At 36.4% G+C, this 20,854-nt stretch overlaps 1 long non-coding RNA gene across 1 annotated transcript in view; it reads right to left on the reverse strand.

Annotated features, from left to right (window-relative positions):
* Positions 1-20,090, reverse strand: part of LOC115938449 (uncharacterized) — a 312,799-nt gene extending 292,709 nt beyond the window's left edge. Inside the window, exons 1-2 of the long non-coding RNA XR_014147053.1 lie at positions 19,960-20,090; positions 3,871-3,984 (exon numbers count right to left, since the gene is read on the reverse strand). This is a non-coding gene — a long non-coding RNA (uncharacterized LOC115938449). The remainder of the gene's footprint in view (positions 1-3,870; positions 3,985-19,959) is intronic.
* Between the last annotated feature and the right edge of the window lie 764 nt (positions 20,091-20,854).

Here is a 20,854-nt window from a genome sequence, read left to right on the forward strand (position 1 = left end):
TATCAAAATACCATCCACTTTTCTCACAGAGCTGGAACAAATAATCCTAAAATTTGTATGGAACCAGAAAAGACCCCGAATAGCCAAAGGAATGTTGAAAAAGAAAACCAAACTGGTGGCATCAAATTCCAGACTTCAAGCTTAATTACAAAGCTGTGATCATCAAGACAGTATGGTACTGGCACAAAAACAGACACACAGATCAACGGAACAGAATAGAGAACCCAGAAATGGACCCTGAACTTATGGTCAACTAATCTTTCACAAAGCAAGAAAGAACATCCAATGCAAAAAAAGACAGTCTCTTTAACAAATGGTGCTGGGAAAATTGGACAGCCACATGCAGAAGAATGAAACTGGACCATTTCCTTACACCATAAAAATGACTCAAAATGGATGAAAAACCTAAATGTGAGACAGGAATCCATCAAAATCCTAGAGGTTCGACCTCGACTGCAGCACCTTCTTGCTAGACAGGTCTCCAAAGCAAGGGAAACAAAGGCAAAAATGACCCACTGGGACTTCATCAAGATAAAAAGCTTTTGCACAGCAAAGGAAACAGTCGACAAAACCTAAAGACAACCGACAGAATGGGAGAAGATATTTGCAAATGTCTTATCAGCTAAAGGGCTAGTATCCAAAATCTATAAAGAATTTCTCAAATTCAACACCCAAAGAACAAATAATCCAATCGAGAAATGGGCAGAAGTCATGAACCATCCTTTCTTCAAAGAAGACATACATATGGTCAACAGAATCATGAAAAAATGCTCCACATCACTCGGCATCAGGGAAATCAAAATCAAAATCACAATGAGATACCACCTCACACCAGTCAGAGTGGCTAAAATTAACCATTCAGGATATGACAGATGTTGGTGAGGATGCGGAGAAAGGGGAACTCTCTTACACTGTTGGTGCGAATGCAAGCTGGTGAGCCACTCTGGATAATAGTATGGAGGTTCCTCAAAAAGTTGAAAATAGAGCTACCCTATGACCCAGCAATTGCACTACTGGGAATTTACCCCAAAGATACAAATGTAGGGATCTGAAGGGGCACCTCCACCCCAGAGTTTATAGCAGCAATGTCCACAATAGCTAAACTATGGAAAGAGCCCAGATGTCCATGGACAGATGAATGGGTAAAGAAGATGTGGTATATATATATATACAAAGGTATACCACTCAGCCATCAAAAAATGAAATATTGCCATTAGCAACAACATGGATGGAACTAAAGGGTATTATGCTACATGAAATAAGTCAGTCAGAGAAAGACGATTACCATATGATATCACTGAGAAGTGGAATTTAAGAAACAAGGCAGAGGATCATAGAGGAAGAGAAGAAAAAATGAAATAAGATGAAACCAGAGAGGGAGACAAACCATAAGAGACTCTTAACTCTAGGAAACAAACTAAGGGTTGCTGGAGGGGAGTGGGGTGGAGGGATGGGGTAACTAGGTGATGGACATTGGGGAGGGTATGTGTTGTAATGAGCACTGGTATTATATCAGACTGATGAATCACAGACCTGTACCCTGAAACAAATAAGACATTATATGTTAATTAATTGAATTTAAATTTAAAAAAATAAACAGAATACAAATACAGAAGGATAAAAGTATCTTTTGGAACCAATCACTTAAGTCTTAGGATCTGCTCTTCAATAACATTTTGACCTTAGATTTAGGGCTTATCTATAGTAAGGAACAAGTTCCTTCTATTCCAACTATACTCACTGGGGAACTGAAAATTTTTTTAATTTTTCTTGTCAATATCTGTCAGAGGTCCAGCCCAGGAAGGACTGCAGCACAGGTTAAACAGTTAAGCCAAATCATCACCCAACAGTCTGACAGACTATCACCTCTTTCTTCCACTAAGGTTTTACATACTCATGACAAACCCTAATAATTGGATAAGACAGGGGACAGCAACATTGACTAAAATTCTAAGCTCCTAAAAGCTTGCAAGTTAAGAATTAAACAGAAAAGTTAAAGAAAAGTAGGGAAAAAAAAATAACGATGGCCTCCAAATTGAGAGTACAAAAGCAAGAAGGCAAATGCCACGTGCCTGTGCACAAGTGTGACAGAAATCATTTTGACAGTAGAGCTGTGCGTCCTGTGTGCATGATATACGGTACAGGAAAAATAAGATAAGTTAAATCTGGTGTCTGCCTTCAAAATGCTTATCAAGTTGGAGGGTACAAAATATAAAAGCTTATTACTTCATTATACTGAGGCAGTGAATAATTAAGTGTAATGTGTGGTTCCGATGTATATGCAGCACAGAGCTCTGGACTTGGTTTCAAATTTCTAATTTGCTGTATACAAAGAATGAGTATAGCATTCTGGCAAGTGCTTCAGCTTTGGATTTAGACAAACGTATCAGGGTTCAACCAGAGAAAGAGAACTAGTAGGAGATTTATATTAAGAAATTTATTGTAAAGAATTGGTTTGTGTGATTATGACGGATAGCTAGGCACGTCTGAAATCCATAGGACAGACCATCAGGAAGAGCAGGCTGCAACTCTCAGGCAGCTGAAGCTGCAGTCCTCAGGCAGAATTTCTTCTTCAGGGAAGCTTCAGCTCCGCTCTTCGGGCCTTTCAAATGACTGAGTTAGGTCCATGTAGATTATCCAGGATAATCTCCCTTACTTAAAGTCATCTGATTAGGGACTTTAATCACAACTTTAAAATACCTTCACAGCAACACCTAGACTAGTGTTTCACTGGATGTTACAGTGGGAACTGAAGCCTACCCAAGTCGACGCATCAAAATTACCATCATAACAAACCTGGATTAAGTGCCCAACACTGTCACTTCCTAGCTATATGGCCTTAAGAAAGTTTCTAAATTTCTTTAAATCCTATTTTATCATCTGTAAAGCTGTAAGAGCAAATGCTCATAGAATTGTTGTGAAGATTAAATAGGTCCATGTAAAGTGGGCCTAGCAATGGTGCCTGGTATATAGTAAGTACTCAGTAAATATTACTCATTATCATCATCATCCTTACTATCTGGGTGATACTGAGCAAGCCAACCCCTTTCTCTGAGCTTCAGTTTCCTCATCTGTAATATCAGAATATTAATACCTATAATTTACAGGAGTAATATGAATATTAAATGAATATATATTAGAGGTGATATTTTTAATTGTGCCAAAGGTATGTTATCTGCTTAGCAAATTATAGATACTTACACATATTTTCCAAAACCCATTTTCTAAAAATTCAACCAACAGTTATAACCACAGAAGTTTGAAAGTGAGTCAAGTTCATAATGGTTTCTTATATATCTTTTTTTAAAAAGATTTTTTATTTATTTGAGAGAGAGCACAAGCAGGGGAGTGGGGGGAGGAGCAGAGGGAGAAGGAGAAGCAAGCTCCCTGCTAAGCAGGACCCTGAGATCATGACCTGAGCCAAAAGCAGATGCTTAACTGACTGAGCCACCCAGGTGTCCCAGTTTCTTATATATCTTAATACATCTTCAGGTTGATAAGTGGAAATTCACCAGATTCCCATAGGTACAGTCAAATACACACCCCCCCACCCCACCCCCCACACACAATTTATAGATTATTTTTTATGAAAGCTATCAAAACAGGGCATGTCAGGAAAAATATTTTAGGATATTATACTAATATTAGTTTAATTATACCTATATTTTAAAAGTAATTTTAGAGAAGTTATGGTTTAGTGGTCTTAGCCTGGAGTAAGTCTACTTAAGTTAGAATCCCAGCTCCACTGCTTTCTAGCTGAATGAGATGAGGCAAGTCACTCAGCTTCCCTCCACATCAATCTCCTCATCTTTAAGATGAGGGTAGTAACAGTACCTCACAGGATGTTGTGAGGATTTAAGAAGCTGATACCTATAAAGCGCTGGGAACTTCCTGGTATAGAGGCATCAGCTCTCTGAAAATATCACTTCATGTCCTCCTGGAATGTCAGTAGGATGGTTTCCTGTGTGAAATATTACACTGGCCCTGCAGATTAAAGGAAAATGCTGTTAGATATTTACAATATCTCTTACCAACTAAAACTCATGTGTTCCCCTATGAAAGACACTTTGGCAGTAGCTATTCCAACTGTATACATCTTCTTTTTCTTAAGAATGTATCCCACAGATATACTTACATTGCAGCAAAAGGTAGAAAACAAGTGACCATCAATAGGAGACTATATTCTCTTTTATTATGGTATGAAATACAGCTGTGAAAAGGAATAAAGAAGCTTTCTATATAGTGATACACAAATATATCTAAGATAGCAGATGAAAAAGCAAAGCATAAAACTGTGTAAAATGGTGGAAATGGAGGCCAAGATTATATATTCTTGTCTGTTTGCATTTACATAAGAAACTCTAGAAGGATACAAAAGAAACCAATCAAGTAGGCACCTTTTTTTTAATTAAATATTTAATTTATTTATCTGTCAGAGTGAAAGAGAGAGCACAAGCCGGGGGAGAGGGGGTGAGAGGGAGAGGGAGAAGCAGGCTCCCCAGTGAGCAGGGAGCCTGACATGGGGCTCCATCCCAGGAACCCCAGAATCATAACCTGAGCTGAAGGCAGATGTTTAACCAACTAAGCCATCCAGGCATCCCTCAAGTGGGTACCTCGTGGTGGTAGGACATTGGATAGGAACCAGGTGAACGAGTAACAGGGCATGGAGCAAAACATTTCACTATATGCCTTTTTATATTTTTATTTTTGAACCATGTGAATGTGTTTCCTATTTAAAAATACACTTTGATAAAAGTCAATTGTACCTATTGTATCACAAAAATGCTGTGTCACAGACAACACCAAGACTTAATAATTATTTATTATTGAAGATCCACAGGTCAGCTGAGACAGCTGATCCAAACTGGGCTCTATGGACAGCCTCTGCTTCTAATTCAGATCTGTAGTTCTGCTCCCCATGTCTCTCATTCTCCTTGAGCCAGCAGAAACAGAAGCACAAGATGACTAGTGGAAGCATACAAGCCCTCTTAAGTCTTAGGCTGAAAAATGACACAATTGCTGCTCATATGTCATTAGCCAGAGCAAATAAAGAACTGAGGAAGTACCCTATGCCCACAAGGAAGCCAGGGCAGGAGTGCAGATGCAGGGAGGGGTCCATGATTCAATCTATCACACCTGTTAGTAACTACAGACATCCTGAATATTCTAAAACTAGAACTGTGGAATCACAGGTCTAAGGAGTAGCAAAAAGCAGGCATAACTTTCCTGAAGCTTGAATACTCTATGAATGTGATATCTTGTCTCGACGATTATGTCATCCCCGTTCATCTGGATCATGAATGGAATCGAATGAAATGAAATGGAAGACAAACTTATGAACTCACGGGACCAGAAGAGACTTTGGACCACACTTTAGCCAACACATTTTACAGATTAAGCAACTGAGGCCTGGATAAATTAAGTACAGTCAAGATACACGAGAAACTGTAAATTAAGTTGAGCAAAAACAAGAAGCACTAAAAAAGAACTATAAGTCCTAACATATATTTATTATTTATTTGGGGGTAAAGAACAATCATAAAAATCTTAAGAGGTACATCAAAGAATTTGTTAAATGCAGAATCTACTAGATTGATTAAAGCTCCTTAGAGTCCACATGATGGGCTGAGCCAGGAAATAAAGAGGGAAAACTGCAGTGACATTAACTACAAACAGAACCCACAATCATAAATCAGAACAGATTTCATGCATACAAGGGAATTATGATTTAGAGATAGATATCAAACATACATGAATAATGAAAGTGTATACTACATTTTTATTTTGAAAAATTTTATTAGCTTTTTTAACTTAAAAGATTTCAAGGGTATACAAAAAAATCTCTGTCCTTTACCAGATACCCAATCCACCTGCCCGCCGGAGCAAAATACTGTTAGTAGTTTCTTATGTATTTCTCCATAAATATACTATGTTTATAAAGATAAAAATACACGGCCTTTTCATCTTCAGTATGTGTTTCTGAAGACCTGGCATAATTCAATATCTATTTTCCCAAAGGACTGTTAAAGTATAATGAGTATTATTTTTTTAACCAGTTCAAGTGACAATGGCATTAAAAATGATTTATAATTCACTAGTCCTACTAGCTTGAAAAATTATACAATTCTTAACTAATTCTTTTTAATTTGGGGAAACTCACAATATTTTATTTATATAGAGGACATAGAATAGCCAACAGTCTAGAAGAACAAAGTTGGCAGAGTCACACTACCTAATTTTTGAGACTTACAGTATAGCTATAGCCATTAAGACAATAGGGTACACTGTGGCATGGGCATAAGGATAGGTGAATAGGGGGCACCTGGGTGGCTCAGTCGTTAAGTGTCTGCCTTCGGCTCAGGTCATGATCTCAGGGTCCTGGGATGGAGCCCCACATCGGGTTCCCTGCTCAATCGGTAGCCTGCTTCTCCCTCTCCCACTCCCCCTGCTTGTGTTCCCTCTCTGGCTGTCTCTCTCTGCCAAATAAATAAATAGAATCTTCAAAAAAAAAAAAAGAGGATAGGTAAATAGATTAATGGAATAGAACACACATATTTTTGATAGTTTTCTCATACTAATAATGGTGACTGAGCTGACAATTCACTAAAATGACTAAATCTTTTTCGTATTTATCCATGTCAGCCTCACCCTCATTCTGCTCAGCTGATGATCTGGAGCAAACATAGGACTTTATATTTATCACTACTACATTGTATCTTACTAGTTGCTACTCTTCTTTTTAGCTAAGATCTTTCTGGATTTTCACTCTGTAATATATTCTAATATATTCTCTATTTCTTCATGCTTCTTACTGTCTGTGAATTTGGTAATAATGTTTTTTAGCACTCTTTTGGTTATAATTAGAAAAGATTCAATTAAAACTGACTAAGCCAAAGAGGAAAGTATTGGCTTACATGATCAAAAAGTCCAGGGTAGATTCAGATACAACAGAGTCCAGGTAATCAAATGATACCACCTGGGTACTCTTCCTCTCTCAACATCATTTTCCTCTTTATGGACTTCAGCCTTTGTCCCAATGTTTCAGCAAAAGACTTAAACCTATCTCTCATTGGCTTGAAATGAATCATATGTCCATATCAGAACCAATCAGTGTGGTCAGGAGATGTAGTTCTCTGATTTTCCTCATCTGAATATCACATTCACTCCTGGAGCCATGGATGAAGTAAGCCTCCCTTCAATCCCATGGACTGGGGAGTAAAAACGGGGAAAGGTGATTTCCCAAGGAAAACAAGGCACTATAATCAGGTTGTAGGGGGATGGACACTGTAGAAAGGAAAAATAAGATATTTACATTACAGTACTCATCTAGATTGCTGACCAAAAAAAAAAAAAATGCTGGACATGGCCAAATGAAAGGATAAATAAAATGCTTACAAACATAAAGATATTGTCTCCAAAAATAGTCTATTTTTATATTTGATTTTAAAGTATGATTCCAGGAGGATTAAGGAAGTAGAATTATTATCACCTCCATATGCTCAATACTGGTTAAGTTTTAATTGCCCTCTTCTTTTTGTATTGAATCCAAAACCTGGAAAAGGCCTATATCTTAGACAGCCAGGTTGCTGCTATAACAAAATGCCATAAACTGATCTGTGGCTTAAACAACAGATATTTATTTCTCACAGTTCTGGAAACCGGGAAGTCCAAGATCAAGGTGCCAGCAGAGTTGATTCTTCCCGAGTGCTCTCTTCCTGGCTTGTAGACAGCAGTCTGAGAAGTGTGCCCACAATGGCCTTTCCTTACTGTGTGCTCATGGAGAGAGAGATAGCTCTCATGTCTTTTCCTCTTTTTATAAGGGTATTAATTCCATCATGGGAGTACCACACTTACAACCTCATCTATTCTCCCAAAAGCCCCACCTCCAAATACAATCACATTGGTGGGGGTAGCACTTCAATGTAAGAATCTTGACAAGTCACATTCAGTCTCAAACAGTCCACAAAAGAGCTGTAACCAAGTTCAAAAGTCAACGGAATGGCCAAAGAAAATAAGTTTATCGCCATTATTCACACAATGAAAATAAACAGAACCAAGGTAGTCAATCCAATCTTGCACTCAGAAATAGCATTACTTTTAGGGAAGCTTAAGCTGCAAGTACACAGAATATTCTTTGTACTGCCTCTGGCATTTCTCACTTGGACCAGGAACTAGTATTAAATTCAACAAATCAGGAAAAAAGCCTCCAAAGGTTCTACTAAACTCAAATGTCCCATAGGCAGGAAGTCAAAGCACAAGAGATTACACTTAATGCAAGCAAACTGGTCAATTAATTGAAGAATATGACACCAAAACCACCTCTTAAAATCCACAAGAATATCAGATAATTATGTGATTGAGGGAAACTGGAAATGCAAGATACGAAATGTGTGATGCCAAAAAAGAAAAGAAAATTACAGGTTATTATACCAATTACAGCTTTTAAAATATGTTTTAGCTTAGATATTTAGCTATTGCAGGGCTGTCATTTTCATTTGCTGGATCTACTGAGAGAAAACAAGGTACGAGGAGTTTCCTACAATGTCTAGTTCTTGGAATATAAAAAGGGATTTTAAAAGTATAGAAAGTAATAAGTAAATTAGTAAACCTGACCTAAAACATGCTACCAACCTCAGTCCAAGCACTTTATGCCCATCTTGGTTTTGCTTCAGGGTCAATATCACCATCCTGGAGTTTACACTTTCAGTTCTAGGTGCCTATTATGATGACAGCAACAGGAGATACCACCATCTTTGGTGCCCCAGGATAGTTATACCCCTACCCCTGGCAACAGAGGGCTTGATTTCTAAGACTCAGTCTACCACTAGATCAGCAAATAAATACTTAATCCCTATGAAACTGAACTACCATTTAGCCAAACTGATGGAGAGGAAAAAGGGAGCAATAATGCCTGACAATAGATAGTGCATGATTTTGAAGAAGTGGCCTAGTCAGATATGTTCTTTCATTACACGAACCCCAACTAGTCCTGCACAACTTCTAATGTGGTCTGCCCTTACTGGTTTGGGATGCTTAAGTGGGGGTGAAGAGGTTAACTTGAATAATCATAATCCAAAACTAATTAGTCCACTGATTGAAAAAATATGTCAACCACTTAATCTTTTTTTTTAAGATTTTATTTATTTATTTGACAGAGAGAGATACAACAAGAGAGGGAACACAAGCAGGGGGAGTGGGAGAGGGAGAAGCAGGCTTCCAGCTGAGCAGGGAGCCCAAGATGCGGGGCTCGATCCCAGGACCCTGAGATCATGACCTGAGCCGACGGCAGCCGCTTAACCGACTGAGCCACCCAGGCGCCCCTCAACCACTTACACTTAAACAGAGATATTCATTCACTACATAAAAAAATCACAAGTTTCCATGAAAAAGAATAAATTGACTGGTAATACTGAATAATTCAAAATGTAAGACAAATATGTATAGACAAGATTTATTAACAATAATGCAATATTTTATTTTTCATAACTTGTTTTGAAAATTAGTAATGAAATAAATTTTATTTTTTGCATATTTTGATGTTCATTAATTTTATTGTACTATACTTAATATATGATATATTATGCATTATAGTGTACTCTTTTCTTTCCTTCATCTTTCATGTTTCTGCAGTTCAATTTTTAAGACTATCTTTTAGAATAACAGTTTTAGATTCATAGAAAAATTGTGAAGAAGAGTTCCCATATGCCATACACCCAGTTTCCCCTATTATTAACAGCTTTACATGGTTTATTTTAGTTTGAATTACTTTTATTTCCACTTGATTCTTATTTTTAATCAACATAACTGATATACTTGGTAATATGATCAAATAGTACTAAAAAGCTGATAATCAATTTCATCAGATCTAGTTGCATTCTTCCCCATCAATAACCACTTTTATCCCTGTAACTATTTCTTCTAGTTATTTAACTTCTGTGTTTCTAAATAATATATTTATACCTAAATATAAATAATATATTTATACCTAAATTTACCTAAATCGGTAAATACCGATATACCTAAATATCAATATTAGAAATTTTGATAATTTTTTCCAAATGCTCCAACATATTGACCACAGACCCATCAAAATTAACTGCTGAGCAGTCTAGTGTAATCCAATATTCCATCCGTTTCATTTCTTCCCCTATTTCCATTATGAAACTTGCATACTCTTGCTACAGTCTGCAGCTGGTAGCCCCCTAGGTTCAATGTAAAGCTGAAGCTTCCTTTGCCAATCGCCTAAGTTGGATACCCTGTTTCTTGGGCGTTGGGACTTTTTTGTCTTTCTTGGGTTGCACCCTCAATTTGTTGGAATAGATCTTCCAGTCACTTCCTAAGAAAAGACTCCAAGGAGGTAATTTTTTAAAAATTGGCTTATCAAACTTTCTGTTTTACCATCATGATTGATTGGCTGAATATAGAATTCTAGGTTGAAAAGCACTTTTTCTCAGAATTTTAGTGGCATTACTTTGTTGTCTTCTACCTTCCAAAATTTCTGCTGAGATGTATTATGCCATTCTATTAGCTATTGTACATGACATGGTCTCCCAGCATTTCCTCTTTAATCCTACGGTGCTGAAATTTTATGAAGACTTGCTTTACAAGTGTCCCTTTTCATTCACTGTGCTAGGCACAGTGCTAGGCACTCAGTGGGCCCTTTCAAACTGGAGACTCATGTTCTAGCATCTTAGTCTTTGCTTTCTATCTGCTAAAATGGTGTTGAATCTCTAATCTACTCATAAGTCCATTCCCACATTTTACCAGAAATCCTTTGAAGTAATATTTTGAATGTATAGTCAACTCAATTATTAATTCTAATGGCATGTATATTGACTTTGGAACACAGTCTAAAACTTTGGAATGTATAGCATTTCAGGCCAAATAATAAAACTACTTAAAGAAAACCCAATTGCCTGAGTTGAAGTTATCCAGTTTTCTCCTCCACATACAATTACCAAGATAGGACTGACTGAATAAATAATAAAATATTTATATAATAGAACATCATGTGATTATTATTGTTGTTCTAAACCATTTGAGAATAAGTGGGAGACATTATTCCCTTTACCACTAAATATTTCAGTATGTATTTCCCAGGAACAAGTCATTTACATAATGCTTCTAATTTTATGAGCAGTAGATTGAAAGAACAAGATATGTTCTTGCTAAAATTAAGCATATACATAGAAATTCTGTATATAATATATCTACACTGGACATAGTCTGAAAAGGTTTAATGATAACAATACAGCAGGGCCTTTTGGTAATCTTCTTTCATCCTGTGATGCAGACCCCATAAAGCTCTAGAGTATGGCAACACGGCCAACAACCAGAACGTTTTCTAAAACCAAAATCAACTTACATTTTATAACTCATCTTTGATATGCAAAGAATTCTAATGTGCTATATTTAAATGTTGGTTTGCTCTGTATGTGTGCCACCCCTTCTTACTCTATTTTAAAAGCTGGAGCTGTCCTAATTTGTGAGTATGAAAAAGAAAAGACTACTGTATTTGGACTTGCTATTTAAAACGTCTCAATGTAATTCTCTCCTTCATGTGTGTTTTGGAATTTTCCCCTATCAGAAAGCTTATCAGGGTCAAGATCTGAGAATTAAAAGGAAAGGAAATGTGGTTTACTGGAAGCTTATAACTGTGGTCCCTTAAAAACTCTTTTCTAGTCTTTAAGTAAAGATTTGAAATAAATTCCACCCCAATTTTTTTTTTAAACTCTAAGTAACCAAACACCATCAACACACCCAAATTATCTAAGAGGAACTACCTTTTAAATAATCTCTCTCAAATAAAATGCCTGTGATTTTTATTGAAAATAAACATAGTTTGTGCAAGTAATCACAATGAGAATATTTATAAAAATCTGATAAGATTTGAAAATTAATTTTAAGAATTGACACTGAATATCAAGTCAGTATAAAGGTATTTTATTACTGTAAGTAAAATCAAGTTCTCTCTGAATTAAATAGATCTCTAAAGTATTTGAGATTGTTTCAAAGATAAATACATATTGCAACAAGATTAGTAGCAGCTTTGGGTTTTTGTGGCAAATGAAACCCAGGGCTCCTTGCACTTAAAGTGTTTAGTAACACTTTACCAAATGTAGTGGACATCTGTTGTTTGTGTCTTCCTGGCATCCACTAGGGACTTGCTCTTCTTTTACCCCATGTGGCTCTGGAGAATTTGTCAATCAGAGGGCCTTACTCTGACCTGACTTCACGAGCTGGGACAGCTCCTGGGCTAGTCAATCTTTATACCTTCTGCTGTTCACAGATTGGTACACGGGGATGAACACATGACCCAAGCAGAACCAATCAGAGTCCCCTGATGAGAGGCAGTCTATGGACCCCAAAGAGTCTCTCTTCCTCTGACCTTGACTTATAAAAGACCAGAGGAGTCTGGAGGTGCCAGTGTCAGTGGCCATCACTGCCTACCACACACAGAAAATCTGCTAGAGAATGATGTCAATACCCTGAGGAATACTGAATTGAGTGACAGAAGTCCAGAGAGCCCAGAAATCTGTTGAGTCCCAGGATTCAGCTGTGGTAAGGCCACTTCCACACTGGGATTTTCTAGTTAAAAGAGCTAATAAATTCTCTTTTTGCTTGAGTTAGAGTTGAATTTCTTTCTGTTGCAACCAACCAGCATCCTGACCGATACAAAGGCAAGGTCTTTTCAAAACACAATGCATAGTTAAGGCATATCTAAGTACACTTGAACTATGGTTGTCCCTAAATGGTACATCTGCCAAGTAAAGATTATAAAGTTACATGAATGGAATGGAACATTAGCTTATTTTTTTTATAATTTTGCAAATAGTTCCACTATTCACATACAAGCGGCCCCAGACTATCTACTGTCAAAAAGAGAAAACATGCATGTGTGTGGTGGTAAATCGGAGAATAGGGAATAGGATGATAAACTCAAGCCAAAGGAGCACAGACATCCCTAATCTGAAAAACTTTTCAAAAGTCAGAGGTTTCATGTCTGTACATTACACAAAAGACTATTAGATAATTTAGGCTCAAGTCTGAAGGTACTGTAGTTATAAAAGGAAGTTCAGAAAATGTACTGAAGAATGTAACTCAGAAGCTGAAAGACAAGTCTTGAAAATAGGGGCATGAAGTTGATTTATATCACATTCATATTCTTGTACTACATTAAAATACTTCTTAACAAAATGTCTCATACTATAGGTTTGCTTTTTAGGAACACTTGAAGTATAAGAAATATCCATTATAATCTTCAATACAATAAAGAGAATTATATACCCAATAGCTACCAAGTTCTTTATATAGTCCCGAGTGTTATATACCTTTCCCTTTCACTTAGCGAAATAAATACACTTTTTTACCACAGTGTGAAGAAATATCATTGTCCGAAGGTAGGTTGCAATTATATAGGCTGGAACTCCTCTGTCACATGTCTAACATGTAAATTCTCTCCTACAGAGCACATTCTGTAAGCTGATCTTTGGAGTCATTTTCCTTCTTGTTTTATCTTCCCCAGTTAACTCACAGATCAGAAGAGATACGCACTTCTAGACCAGGGAAATCATAGAAGTAACATAAAATGTGCAGCATTATTTTCTAATGATTTGTTTTCTCATTTCTCTCTATAAAAGCATCTGGCTTCTTCGTCTTACCTTACCTTCATCTACCTGTGCCTGGCACAAAGTGAGTACTCAATAAACGTTAACTAAATGAACATATAGAACATTCCAAGGTAAAGAGCTTGAAAATTAACTGCTACTTTAAACTGGGAGAAAACTGAAGGTCTCAGAAGTTAAGTGATGATCCAATAACGCAAAGCCATTAGTGTTAGTCCCAGAATAACTCTCTTGATTCCTAATCTAATGTTCATCCACTAAACCGGAATTTTTGAACATTTTTTAAAATAATGTCCACATGGGAAACATGTTCTCAGAGTATAACCTGAGATGTGTTGAATTCTAAGATATCACTCCCTATAGCCCCGACTCTAAGAATATCAAGTGCTTTTCAAAGAAATAATTAGCAAACACATCTGTATTTGAACTCTTCATTAATCATAAATTTTTGGAGATATACCTTAAAATAGATAGTGACAAACTAGTGTGTTAAGAGACCAAAGAAGCTGAAATCATTACACTAGACTGGCCTAATATGTACAGGTCTTTTCCCTGAGGACACCAAAGCCACCTCCTTCATTTTACCTCGGAGTCATTCTTCTTGAATTCCCCAGATCTTGAGTTGATGTTTTCCTCTGTTCTATACTCCTTGGTTATGTTATATTCCTCCCTAGACTATACTTGGAATTGGAAATCATATTATTCATTTTTGTATCACCAATGCTTACCCTAAAGCCAAGCACTCAATAGAGGTCAGTTTATAAGACAAGTAAGGACAACTAGATATCCACATGCCCAGTGATGAACTTAGACCCTTACCTCACATCATATATAAAAATTAACTCAAATGGATCACAGACTTAAATGTAAGAGCTACATAGAAAAAATATAGGAGGAAATCTCTGGGACCTTAAGTAAGGGAAAATTTTTTAGATATGACACCAAAAGCATATTCCATAAAAGAAAAAATTAATAAATTGGACCTTAACAAACTTTAAAACTTCTGCACTACAAAAGACAGCTTTAAGAAAATAAAAACGACAAGGAACAGACTATGAGAAAATATTTACAAAACACGTATCTAATGCAGATTTATATCCAAAAATATACAAATAACTCTTACAACTCAATAATAAAAAGACAACCCAAATTTTTTTGAGAGAAAGAGTGTGTACACATGAGTGGGGTGGGGAAGGGGCAGAGGGAGAGGGGAGAGAGAATTTCCCAGCAGGCTCCACTCTCATCATGGAGCCCTAAGCAGGGCTCAATCTGATGACCTCTAGATCATGGCCTGAGCCGAAACCAGGAGTTGGACACTTAACCAACTGAGCCACCCAGAAGCCCCAAAAGACAGCCCAGTTTAAAACTGGGTAAGATATATGAGTTGATATTTCACTGTAAAGAAGATATACAAATGGTTAATGGCTAATAAAGTCATGAAAAGATGTTCAACATCTGTAGTGATTAGGAAAATGTAAACTTAAATAAGAATGAGATACCATTTCACACCTATTAGAATGGTTGTAATAAATAAGGCAGACAGTAACAAATGTTGGTTAGGATGTGGAGAAATGGGACCCCTCACACATTGCTAGTGACAATATAAAATGCTGCAGACACTGAAAAACAGTTTGGAAGTTTCTCAAAAAACTAAACATAAAACTACCAAATGACCCAGCGATTCCACTCCTAGATATAGACATAAGAAAAATTTAAACATATGTCTAAACCATGACTGGTATGGAAATTTTCATTGCAGAATAGAGAAATGTTGATAATAGTCCCAAACCGGAAACAACTTGAATGTCAATCAACCAGTAAATGGATATACTAAGTGTGATACATCCATATAATGGAATACTATTTTGACAATAAAAAGTAAGAACTAAAAACACATGCTACATCACACATAAACCTCAAAAACATTATGCAAAGAGAAAGAAGCCAGACACAAGAGACCACATATATTACATGCTTACAAGCAGGGGGAGCAGCAGGCAGAGGGAGGAACAGACTCCCCACCAAGCAAGGAGCCCAATGTGGGACTGGATCCCAGGACCCTGGGACCATGACCTGAGCCCAAGGCAGACGCTTAACAGACTGAGCCATCCAGGTGTCCCTCTACTCCCCTATTTTTAAAATTCTTACTTTCCTCCCCTCCTCCAATCTCCAACAAAAACTCTCCCCAAAGCCCTTAGTACATTTTAGCATATTTGTCCCAGCCCTTCCATTCACAGCAGGAAAATATGGGCCCTTTGCAAGCAGCTCATTCATATTTTTATGGAGTGCTTATTCAGTTCAGTTACCTTGCCCTCAGGATGCTAACAGTTTGACGGAAGAGACAGAGGATTCATAGAAATAACTATGAAATAGAAGTTCCTTTTTTAAAAAAGATTTTATTTATTTATTTGAGAGAGAGAGAGAATGAGAGAGAGCATGAGAGGGGGAAGGAAAATCAATTAATCTTGGGGCACCTGGGTGGCTCATTCGGTTAAACATCTGCCTTTGGCTCAGGTCATGATCCCAGGGTCCTGGGATCAAGCCCCACATTGAGCTCCCCACTTAGCAAGGAGCCTACTTCTCCTTTTCCCTCTACCCATCCCCCCTACTTACGCTCACTTTCTTTCTCTCTCTCTCGCTTTCTGTCTCTCTCCTTCAAATAAATAAAATCTTTAAAATAAGCTTGTCAGTTTCTTATTTTCTTTAATAAACTTTTTATTTTTGAATAATTTTAGATTTGCAGAAAATGTGCAAAGATAGTATGGAGAGTTCCCATATACTGTTCACCCAGTTTCTGTTTCCCAATGTTACCATCTTACATTACTGTGCTACATCTGTCAAAACTAGGAGACCAACATTGGTACATTGCTATTAACTAACAGCCTAATTTGGATTTCCCCAGTTTTTAAATGAGTGTCCTTTCTCTGTTCCAGGATCCAATCTAGAATACCACATTGCATTTAATCATATTTTCCCTCTCTTCTCTAGTCTGTGACAGTTTTCAACCTTTCCTTGTTTTTCATGCATGACTTTAATGGTCTTGAGGAATACTAGTCAGGTATTTTGTAAAATGTCCCCTAATTTGGTTTATGTGATATTTTTCTCATGATTAGACTGTACTCATGGGTTTTCAGAAAGAATGCCACAGAGCTTCGGTATACTTCTCACCACATAATGTCAGGAGATATCTGCTATCCACATGGCATCACTAATAAGGTTAACCATGAAGTCAATTTTCTTTTTTAAAAGGCAGCTAGCATTTTCATTGGGATCGTAATGACTCTATATATCAATTCAAAAGAATTGCCATCTTAATAACTTAGTTTTCCAATCCGTAAATATGGTTTATCTCTCTACTTATTTAAATAAGTCTTTAATCTCCCTCGCCTCCTCCAGGCATGAATTTCTCACCAGGATCTGTCCACTCTCCTAGACCTTCAAGTAGCTGCTTTTTATTGTTATTATTATTTACATATTCCAGAGTCTATAGTTATAACCTAGAAAATGTCAGCTCAGTAAGATCTAATTCAGCCACTGAAAGCAAAATCTAACATTGCCTCAGATACTTTTTTAAGGTATAAAGGGAAAATAATTTATATTGTTATCCTTCAAATACCCTTAGACTAAAAACTTAATCACAATCTGTGTTAAACCAATCTGCAATCTTAAAGTTCACCACCAATTAGCAGACCTACAGTCTATGATCATGAAAGAGAGCTTTTCTCTGTGTCAAATGAATTTGACTATGTGAAATTATGACTTCATACTTAGTTAAAATTCCAAACTCTTAAGAGATCAAACACAAGAGAATCATATTAAAATCTTAGTAAAATTATTCAGTGTTATCCACGATGTTGTAAAATGGGCATAATTCTATAGAGTAATTAATATATTTTTAATGGTAATATAGTTTTAACTAACTCTTTTGGAAAGCAAATGCATATGAGCCTTAAAATTATTCATAACTTCGACCAAGTAATCCCACTTCTGAGACTCTGCCCTATGGAAATAATGCTGAATAGAGTCAGAGGGAAGAGTGACCCTTATGCACAAAGATTTCCACCAAAGTGTTATTTATAATATGAAAAAAACTGGGACACCTGGGTGGCTCAGTCAGTTAAGCGTCTGCCTTCAGCTCAGGTCATGATCCCAGGGTCCTGGGATCGAGTCCCACATCGGGCTCCCTGCTCCGCGGGGAGCCTGCTTCTCCCTCTGCCTCTGCCTCTCTCTCTCTATCTCTCATGAATAAATAAATAAAATCTTTAAAAAAAAAAAAAAGAAAAGAAAAAAACTGATACTACTTAAATGTCCAATAAGAAATTCTTATATTCACACAGCCACAAGCTTTAGTAATCCTATAATATTAAGCAAATGTACATGCTGTGTGAGCTCGACTCTAATATTTTTTTAAGTATAGAAGAAAAGCCTAGAAATTAATATACCATATTCTTAATGATGGCTAGTGGAACTATAGATATTTTCTTTTTCTTCTGCCTGCTTGCTATTTTTTCAAAAGTGAGCCAAGAAAACAATAAGATCTTTTTTAATCTTATAAAAATTTACCTTATTTTTGAATTTCTGAGCTGGAAAATTTAGAAAACTGGTTCACCCTCTGTACTTCATTGGTAAGGAAATTTATATTATTTCTAAGGCTAAGGAAATAGGCATGGGTCACATCAGCAATATTTAATTAAAATACTTTTTAAATTATTAGCCTCAAACAAACTTCATTTTGATATGAATGCTCTAGAACCTGGAAAATGAATTTTAGAGTTGTGTTTCCAATGAATGCTGAATAAAAGTGGAGTTTTATTCTAAAAACCTTTCCAGATATGAGATTTAAGATGCCTAGTTAAAAAGCTCCTTGTTCGCTTGTTACAGTTACTAATGTTTGTTTGTAGTTGTCCAAACAGAAATGACAAAGTACAATGTGATCTTCTGCATCAGGACTTTCTATTATAACTAGTCCACCTTTACTGTTCAACTCTCATGAGCTAATGATAGAGTACTAGCATTGCTGATTAATTATCTACTAAATCATACACTGAACATAATGACTTTTAACCTGGTTTTAAAATCCCAAACAATTTTTCCTGATGTCTTTCTAAATAGAAAAAAAAAAGTTTTTAGTTTAACATTTCATACCACGGGAAGATAATCTAGAGGTAATGTTAAAGGTTAGTAGAGTGTTTATCTTATCAAAAGTGGTCTGGTCTGTTTGGGTTACTGTTTGGATTCCAGCTAATCAGGCCTATTTACTAGTTTAAGAACTTTCAACAATTAACAGTGTTCAAACAGCACCAATCTGCTATGTTATTTCAGCTGGGAAAACAGCTATATGAACCAATACAGCTTCCTTACTAAAAATAAATGATAGCACTTTCCACTCACTGGGGAGTGAGTTTTTAGGTATGTCACACTGTCACACTGCATAACAAAACAAAAGAGTGTGAAACATCTAAATAATAAAATACCCTAAAGACATGCCATGTTTTTGGATTTAAAAAAATAATAAAGTAACTTTGCTAACAAAAACATTATTGCAGGAAGACAAAACAAATATAAAGTGAGTTTAAGAGGTAGGTTGCAGTCCTTTTCCATCAAGAACCATGACTTTCCTTGTTTTTAAGACCGCTTAGTTGTATTAGCAATTTTTAACACATGGTACCTCAAATCAACAATACATTTGCTTTTCAGACTTTGACACTTCCCAAGCTGCTAGGCCTATGCTTAACCAAACAAGTACAGTAGCACAAGTGGAACATTTATGTAACACAGAAACTATAAATGTTCTGCTCATTCTAAAAGATATGACAAAGGGATAAGAACATTAAATTTTAAAACAGATTTAAAACTCCTGAGAAGAACGTACTTAGCTTATACTTGTAATTAAAAGTATCACATCACTCGTTTACTGAAAATAAAATAATATATTCTTTCTTTTCTCTAATTTTTTTAAATTCATTGATCATTTATCTGGTGTTATGCTCTATCCTAAGGACTTTACATACATTCTCTCATTGAATCCTTCTGATAATACTATGAGGTGTAAATACTAACATTTATCTTCATTTTGCAGATGGAAAAACAGCCTTAGATTAAGTAATCTGCCCAAGGTCACTCAGCTAGTTCATACTGGAATATGGTTTGAACAGAGAAGAGGGAGGTCTGATTTCAGAGTCTGTGCTCTTACCTACTATGGATAAATAAAAATGACACTAAAGAATTTTTAGAAGAGATATCAAAATACCTGAAATAAACATTCCTGATAATAAAGTCATAAAACACATCCTATCTGTGGCCTTTGTTTTCCCACTGACAGATATTCCCTTACCAATGTCCGCTCTTTCTTCCCTGCTACTGCCCCTTCTTCTTCCACCTTCCAGCAAACATACACACACACACACACACAAGCAGCTTTGCTGATAGTGCCTGTGGTACCAAAAAATAGGGCAGGAAAAAGTTAATATTCTACTTCAAAAGTGGACTAAATGCTTAAGTGTGGCCTCAGAACTGAAGGGGGTAAGTAGGGGAGGAGACATCATTATTTGAACAATTGATTGGATGTTCCCACTTGTTTGTTTACTTGAGGTAAACTCATTTACAGGTATATAGGAACATGAGAAAAGTTTCCAAAGAAGAGGTGGTTCCTGGATTTCCTTCACTTCTCTGCTCAAGCCAAAAGCCCTGCTATTTATCTAACAGAAACAAATATAGAAGGTTTTCCATGACAGTTTAAATGGACATTTCTCTGCATAAAGTTAGGTCTTACTGAAGCAGATCTTACAAACGAGTGTTTTCCAGTCTACAGAACTTTCTGCAATGAAGGAAATGTTTGACATTTGTGCTACCCAATATGGTAGCTACCAGTCATATGTGGCTGTTGAACACTTGAAATATGGCTAGTGGGACTTAGGGACACATTTTTAACTTTATCTAATTTTAATTTAAATACTCACATATGGCTAATGCCTATCATATCAGACAGAATACCCATAGCCTTATCTCAATAACGACTATTCGTTGAGGATCTACTATCTGCTACAATAGCTACCCTTGAAGAAGGTAAAATTTTGTCCCCATTTTACAGATAAGTAAACTAAGGCACAGAGAGACTCATGGATTTACAATTATTAAGTGGTAAATTCTGGTTTTCACACCTACATCTGTCCCTCTCAAGGCCTGATACTTTCATTACCATTGGTTTTTAATACCAGCAGCATATTAGG

The sequence above is a fragment of the Leptonychotes weddellii genome, chromosome 7 (assembly GCF_054177405.1).
Source record: "Leptonychotes weddellii isolate Sample4059 chromosome 7, ASM5417740v2, whole genome shotgun sequence".
Taxonomy (NCBI): domain Eukaryota; kingdom Metazoa; phylum Chordata; class Mammalia; order Carnivora; family Phocidae; genus Leptonychotes; species Leptonychotes weddellii.